At 42.4% G+C, this 8,328-nt stretch overlaps 1 non-coding gene across 1 annotated transcript; it reads left to right on the forward strand.

Moving 5' to 3' along the window:
- The first annotated feature begins 7,776 nt into the window (after positions 1 to 7,776).
- On the forward strand, positions 7,777 to 7,848 carry TRNAA-CGC (transfer RNA alanine (anticodon CGC)). The gene has a single exon. It is a non-coding gene; the product is annotated as a tRNA-Ala (tRNA).
- The last annotated feature ends 480 nt before the right edge of the window (positions 7,849 to 8,328 follow it).

Genomic DNA, 8,328 nt, shown 5'->3' on the forward strand with positions numbered 1-8,328 from the left:
ATGCAGCGTGGTGATCCGACTGGATGTATGTATCCCGTCAGTTAGCACACTGTATTAAGCTGCACAAATGGTAAATCTAACCCAACATCCCGGACGAGCCCCCACTTTGTAAGAGGATTCAATTCAGCACTACAGCTAAGTTAACGCCTAGTCTAGAATACTGAATGAAAACCCTTATTGATATATCTTTAGGTCCAGTTCATGCGTTCTGGATGACTACCCCTATATAACACCCCTCTCTTGGAATCCCCCTGACCCCACTGAGCCAAGAAGTAGTTCTGTTTTGCAAGTTTAAAAGGTTTATTTGATAATCTAAAATAGATATATCACACTTTATAATAAATTAATACTTGAATAGCACACTTAATCTGATATGATAAAGATCAACAACGGAGAATCTGGCACTAACACGCTTCTCTATAATCAATAAGGAGTTGACAAGAAATGGATAAGGTAGCACACTGGTAAATAGGAACAAAAGTATAATGTGGTAGAGGATGCTTTATGTAAGCTCAGGTGGATGCAATATTCAATGAATGCAGTACAGAAAATACTCAATATGATTTCAACCAAACAATGTAATCACTTTTCTCTGGCTATTCACTCCCCCCCTCTTTATGCAATGCAAGGAAATGGGAGGAAAGCACACAGTTCTCAGAAATGCAATCAATGTAATCAGTTCAATCCAGCAAGCTTAGACAACAGAAAACAGATAGGAGTTTTGAAAACACAAGCCCAAATTGCTTTGATATGTGCTGGCAATGAATGAGAAATATGCTGGAAACGCTTTTAATTCCCTTTCAGAGGTTCAGGGTGAGTGGTATCTAGTTAATATTAGTCCAGGCTCACACTAGCAATGATGCAGGGATAGTTAGCAGGTTAAACGAATTTCTGGCAAATGGAAGGCAAACAGCAGCAGTTTTTACATGTAAAGAAATTGCAAATCGCGGTAAAATTCGCGGATGCGTGTTCCGCGATTGCGGTAAAACTATAAGGGGTAGGAATGCGGTTCTTGGTGCGATTCAAAGCTACGATTCTAAGCTATCAGAGGAAAGTTACTGCAAGTCTCTAGCCCAAACGGTCGCGGAGATATGAGCGATTTAATAAAGGTCGTTTTTGGGTTTGCAAATTTCAAAAGCTCAAAATGACAAGTGCAGCTTGCAACTAGAAATGACAGGTGACAGCTAGGAGGCAGTTCTACTTAGGTTAAATAGATTGAATTAGATGAATTTAAACTAAGAGATTGGTTCTACACAGTTCTGCTGGGTACTCACACTATATTCTTGAATTAAATGGGCCTCATCACGGATCTGGTCAGGGTTTTAGACTGGGCTCTGGTCGCTCTCTCTGCTGGTCTGGGTCTCTCTGGGTACAGCACTGCTTTCTCTCTGGGTACAGCACTGCTTTCTCTCTCTGGTCTGGTCTCTAGTTTGGCTTTCTGTAGGTTGATGAATTTGAAGTCTGGATCTCAGGATGTTGTATGGTCCGGCAGAGCGTCCCGCTGCAGATGGATTTGGAAGGTCTCTACCTAAGTTTCAGTGGTCCATTTATATGTTCTGCAAGTGGGCGTGTGTGTTTGGTCATAACTAAACTCGCCCCTCTCACTTGTCATTGGTCAAGCTTTCATTCGTCCCCTGATTGGCGAACTAAGTTGTGTCAGAGTGATGTCAGCCATTTATGATCTCTTGAAGAACCTCCCTTATCATCTGTGCACCCAAATCTATATATGATCAAAATACATACTTCAGAGTTACACAGTTGTTTGAAATTACATATACATGGTGTGGCTGAATTTAGCCATGTCTCTGTCCAAATCTGCTCATTCTAGGAGCTTGCATTCAAAAATGGCAACTTCTAGAACCTTTTCATGTGCTAAACAACATTGGATCTTCATTAAATTTTATACAACTGTTCCTCACATATCTACCCACATACCAATGCATTTTCGTTTGTCTAGCTGAAACAGGGAGTCTGTAATATTAATAAACAATGGGGTTTTGCCCCAGAACATCACACAAATTCGAGTTTAGTCTTGAATTAAAGGTACATTTTTTAAATTAAAGCTCTCAAAGTTATACATTTCTGTCATTTGATTACAAAGAGTTATCAGTGTTTTTGTAAAATATATATTTTCCTTTCAATTCAGTCCTCAGAGTGTTGAGGTCCGCCTCCAAGACTTGGGTGGGTCAGTCCTCTGGGCAGGCAGGGCTTTGTTGACATTAACAGTCAAAATCAACATATTCCTTTCAGAGGAAAGGGGCCATTGTGTGGTCTCTGGGAAGCTCCCAGCCAGTCTGCCTTCTATCAATCAAGAGGTCATGTGAGATTCTAACTCCTGGTGTGAAGCTCTTGAGGTGAGAGGGTTTCCCAGGCTTCAGGCCTCTGGGAACAGCATGTGGCTAATTTTTAATTAAAATGCAGCCTTTGAAGTCAGCTAAGTCAAATCCCTTTGTCAGCTACTGCACTCAGTTCTCCTGTCAGAGTTTAGACCGCCAGCTCCCCCTTGAGGATTTTGTTGGTACTGCATGCAATTTTGGGATTTTCTTGGATTAATGCATTCTAAACAGGAATGGTTCTTACATGGTAGTAAATCCTTGCTTAACATTGTTTAGATGGGGCTCCTTACAGTAAAATGGTTATGTGGAACCCCACAAAAGGGTTGAATCTTTAAAGTGGTCCAATGAGTCACGATTTCAGCAACTTTTTGACATCAGTAACAGTGGATTTTGTTAACAAAGACCTTTCTTTACACTGGTGGGTGGCAAGTTAGGTAACCATTTTGGTGTGCGCACAACTGCGCAGCTCTCCTGGATTCTGGGATGAAATGATGGGCGGCGACAGCGCATCCCCATCTTTACCCACTCCAACGATTTATTTTTGTTCTGGGGCAAAATGATGGGCAGCGACAGCTTAATCCCCACATTCACCCCGTCTAATGATTCCACATGGGTCAAAACCCTCCACAGAGGAAACCTGACTCAACGAAGGCCATACTCCTCTTGGGTAACCCAAACAGCAAACTATAGCAGTCCAAAATAACGGAATGTCCAATCAAGGGTCAATAAAATATACATAATTTAATTAAACAGACGATATACAATAACTAAATCGAAATAAATGACAGCAATGGAAAATGTGTAGTACAAAATGTAAGTTTGAAATGCAATAAAAATCGTTACCCCTCAAAAACATATCTTTTTCAATGTGTTTAATACAAATTGGGGGTTGAAAAAGCCTCCTGACATGTCCCGCCTACCGCCCCGCCCACTTTTACTTTTCGGCCCACTATAGCCCGCATGTAAGGTACTTTCGGCCCTCTGTCAAAATCAGTTGTGCACCCCTGGTCTAAGTATACTATCAATCTGATGCCCTGCTCTCTCAGGTGACTGACCACTGTCCTCATCAGTTTCGTAAAGGCCCATGGTGCTGACGCTAGCTTGAAAGGGAGGCACGTGAATTCCCACTTCTGACCTCCACACCAGAATTGAAGGAACCTCTGATGTTCCCTTGCAATTAGGATTGTTAAGTAGGCATCCTTGAGGTCTATCCTCACCAGCCAATCCCCTGCCTGTAGCATGTCTCTCAAAAAATGGATTGCCTCCATCTTGAAATGCCTGTATATGATGAATGCATTTAAACCTCTGATGTTGATCACTGGCTTCAGTTTCCTTTTGCCTTTTTCCAAGAACATGTTGCTTATGAAGCCTATCGAGGACTCGGCCACTTGTGTGACGACCCTCTTCCTTTCTAGATATAAATCGCTTTGTCTAATAAAGCTTTGTCTTCTTTGTTGAACTTTATAAGTCTCAAGAAGACTGTATGTACCGCTTCTTGATAGAATTCTAAATGGAATCCCTGTACAGTCTGTTCTACCAATGCATCTCCTGATAACTCTCTCCACTTTTCTAAGAACAGTGCCGTCCTCCCCCTATCTTCAGGGTTCTGGTCTCGCTGAGCAATTTAGTGCTTCTGCATATATTCTCACCTGTGTTTGACTGTTGATCTCTGTTGCTCCCTCTCCAGCCTCTGCCTCTACCCCTTTTTCTCGATTGAATGAAGGGTTTGGGTTTTCGCTCCACCTGGTCTCTCCAGTTTCCCATTACTGTAACTAGACCTGTATGATGAGTAGCAGCTGGCAGAGTGGCCCCTTCCTCTGCCAGCCCTTCAAAAAACCTTCTGCCCAAACACTCTCTTCAGTGACGCCTGGGTCTTGTGTATAGCGGCGTGAGTATTGGCAAATTTCACCATCTCTTTAATGAAAGCATTCCCGAACAGCTTGCCTTTGCTGTATGATGCTGACTCTGCGTTAGCCAGTTCACTCATCTTGGGGTCTATTTTAGCATAACAGGACATTGCAGAGTGTGGGGCAGTACTCTGGACTTCCCAAGCAACTTGAGTGGCTGGGAGCAACAGGGGAGAAAATGTAATGTTGGTTCTACCATAGTTAGTCCGCTATACTAGAATCTCTGATGCAATGACTGATTGGTGAGACTATGTCTACCTGTCAAATAAAGTGTTAAGAGACTAGCTCCGGGACCTGAGGTAGAGAGGCAGACAGATGACCGCAGCACGGCAACCAGACCAGGACCAACAAAGCGATGTCGAGCGCTTGAACCAAACACGGCCAAAAATCAGGGCAGAGTCGTTGCATGAGTGAGATCAGCATTTTTATTTAACAAATGGACACACGGCAGGATTAGATCTCCACTACCTTGGATGTTTATATTTGGAGGACACAAGGGCACAGTCCAGAGAAAGGACACCAGAATATTCACAAGCACAGAATAAATAAATTAACCTACGCTTGCATGGTGTGTGCTACACACCCTCTTTCAAGAATCCAATGTGGAATGATTCAAGAACCTCACTTGTAAACAGGATTGAAGGAGACACGATTGTTTGCTATTGACCTGGTCTGTATATTACTAATATCAATTAGGACTAGATTGGTAAAAGCCCATTAATTTTAAATTTGTAGTGGGATCACGTTGGTTCCCCTGATGAAGTTCTCATAGTTAGCGTACAAAACTGCTCCCATAGGACGAAACATGTTGGGTATGGAGCACTGTGATTCAATAACAGTGTTATAACAATAGAGCTACTGAGTATGAGCTACCTTTCGGAAGAAAGGAGTATGTTAATATATCCTAATATAAGGTTCTAAAAGGTCCCTTGCTTAAGGTTAAGGGTCCCTTCATACATTAGAAAAAATTGTATAAAAAAAACCAACACAGTGTTTACACTACAATTGTTTTTGTTTAAATTGTTTCTGAGATATTAATGTGGAGATTTAGCACTTTTTGCACTTTGCACTTTTTGCACTTTTGTACTGCAAGGTCGTTCTACCATAAGTGGACAATTAACCACTGAGGTTGTATCAACCACTTTAAAATATTGACTTGAAGTACAGTTATAAATATGAATTTTTGTGTGTTTGTCTACTTGATGTTATTATTGTTTTTAACAACACCAGGTTGTAAAAAAATGTGTTTTAGAGATATACATGTGAATTGAAGTGTTTATTGATATATGTATAAAATAAAAAATGTTTTAAGATTATATCTGTGTGTTACCCAGTACCTATTTGGTCCATGGTCTGGGTGATTTCTTTTTGAAAGAAGGGGAAAAAAAGAGGGGAGATTTAAGAGAGAAGGTTCTAAGGAGGAGTGACACATTGGTTCTCAGGTTTTTGACTTCTTTGTTTGCTAAATGGGCAGAACCTCTGTGTCGTAAAACTAGCCCATAGTCTCTTTTCTGTTGTTGCAGGGCCAGTGCAGCAATAATGCAATTCTATGTGACAGTATTGGAGCCACTAGCAGAGGAGCACCAGGGTACACCAATGAGTCCCTACACTTATTAAAACTGTCATATTGTAAGGGTGTAAACGTAATCACTTATAAGCACTCCAATTTATTGCAGTTGAAGTCAGAGTGAGATTACATTAGTTGCCCGGGATCACACACAGGGCCGGCCTTAGTGGCAGCAGCAACCTGGGCTGGTTGAAAAAGAATTGGCTCCCTGCTCCGGCGCCTGGCAGGGAGTTCATCACTGGAATGGGGCGCTCATGCTAATGCATGAGCGCTCTATTCCAATGAAAACAGCCTCGCTCCCGCGTCTGAACAGGGAGGTATTATCTGAATAGGGTGCTGATGCAAAGCATCAGCACCCTATTGTTATTAAATGAGCCCCGCCACTGGGGGGGGGAAATAACAAAAGGGTGCCTGCTGCGGCTTCTCCCAATATGCCAGCTCGAGGGAGCCCTTGAAAGACTCCCCCAAGCTGGCGTGGCGGGGGGCTAATGGCGCCCTGCGGGTATGGTGTCCCGGGGTGGTCGTCTGGCCAGCCCTGCCCTAAGGCCGGCCCTAACCACACACTTACGCTAAACAGCAAAGCAGGGATTTTAACTCACTCAATTGGCCACGGCCGCCTTCCTCCACGCTTTACTTGAAACAAATATTTAAGTTTTGGTGTGAAGACCTACAATAATACTATCCTATACAGTTTACTTGCAAAATTCACAAATTGCACAGTAAAGCATCATAACATGTATATCCTTATAGCAGCATGTTGGGAAAAATATTATCAGTGTACATTTATTTTACACATCTGGAATGGAAAACTATAAGATACAAAAGCAACATATCTATTTACCCACTTTATTTTCAGTGCTTTAAGACACACAATAAAATAAGTTGTGTCATAAACTCATTTAGGTTTGGAGATGTGTCACAAACCTCCAGCTTGCTGTTATGCATTGTTTTAAGAACATTCAACTAAGGACATCAAAACAAACTTCCCTTTTTAGCATATCAAGCTATTTATTGTATTGCTTGGTTTAACTGTCACAGATTTGCAAGGTGACTGGTGGTCTTTCAGTTGCAAATTCACCAGCATGCATAAGAAAGGCTTGCCTATGACAAAAGAAACGTGTTGTCAACATCATAACAGCCAGGGACGCAGCCTGTGTGTCTGGGGGGCTGTGACTGAGAAACGGGCCAAGCAGATAGTAGAATTGCCTCCGAAGAAACAAACTGCGCCCAGAAACATGTTCCTGATCATTTGAACTGTTAAAGGGCAAGGGAGCCCCGCCCCTCAGCTAACATGGGGTGGGGCTTCAGCCCAGTCACCTCAATGACGTTGCGCGCCTGCCTTATGCTGCTATTTATGGACAACGCCTCTGCAGCACTCCGAGAGGTCACGTGCGTCGTCGACCTACCTATTTTGGCCCTCCCTAAAAACGACACTGATGACGGGCAACTACGCCAGGGCCGATGCGTGGCGAGAACCACTACATTGATAAGCGACTTCCTAGATTCCGAGTGCCACTTCCTGTCGAGTGATCACATGTGATCTTTATTCAAAGAGCTGTGTATGGTGCTTTAGTGATAATCCGAGACACACACACACAAGTTGCTGTTAGGGACAGTTGGCTAAACTAGCGTCCTCACCGTTCAATGTACTACTATGTTACGTGTATCATGTTTGTGTAAGTACAGAATATCCGGAATTTATATGTTCGATATAAGGGTCGTACGTTCTTGAGTTTGATAGGGCGTGCTGCATATTTTCTTTTGGTCCGGTGAGCGGTTTCTTTTCACGATGATTCGTTTTTTCATTGAAAGGATGCTATTGTTTGCTCCGTTTTTTATCAAGGAAATCATTTGGTTCGCTTTCAAGGTAAATGCTAATGCATTTATGCATGAAATCCAATTGTCCATTCTCGGGCCCTGATTTAATTTGGTTTAGAAAGTACTCTAGTAATTGAGCAAATAGAACGGGGATGTAGCTCAGTGGTAGAGCGCATGCTTCGCATGTATGAGGCCCCGGGTTCAATCCCCGGCATCTCCAGGCTTTTTTTTTTCTTTACGATACACGGTAGTAGCAGAATCAATCAAGGCACCAGGTTTGGATCCAAGCAAAATCGACTCTGTTGTACTGTGGAGGGGCAGTTCCTCGGATATATGGAATTTTCATTTACACACTCGAGCGAGATACAGCTACCGGATTTTATTGTGCATAATTTGCAATCAAACATGAATATTCTTTGTATGCAATTATGCGAATGCTCGAGGAATCGATGCATTACTCAAGCCTCATGGTAGTAAGCCTTTGAAGGCTGTGTGACAGACACATCACGCACCTGCTTTCAATTTCTTCCACATTTTTTTCAATACTCATGTCCCAACTCTCCAGTCATACTGATTTGCAAACAGTTTCGGGCTGTGCATAATTATGGCACTAAATACATGATTCCTGCTAGTATTTTAATACGTAGTGACTATGAATGTTGTTTCTTGTATAATCTCAGATCTCAACCATTTCTGTCGC

Source organism: Ambystoma mexicanum (assembly GCF_040938575.1).
Source record: "Ambystoma mexicanum isolate Mex_15411 chromosome 12 unlocalized genomic scaffold, UKY_AmexF1_1 Mex_chr12_unloc.2, whole genome shotgun sequence".
Lineage (NCBI taxonomy): Eukaryota > Metazoa > Chordata > Amphibia > Caudata > Ambystomatidae > Ambystoma > Ambystoma mexicanum.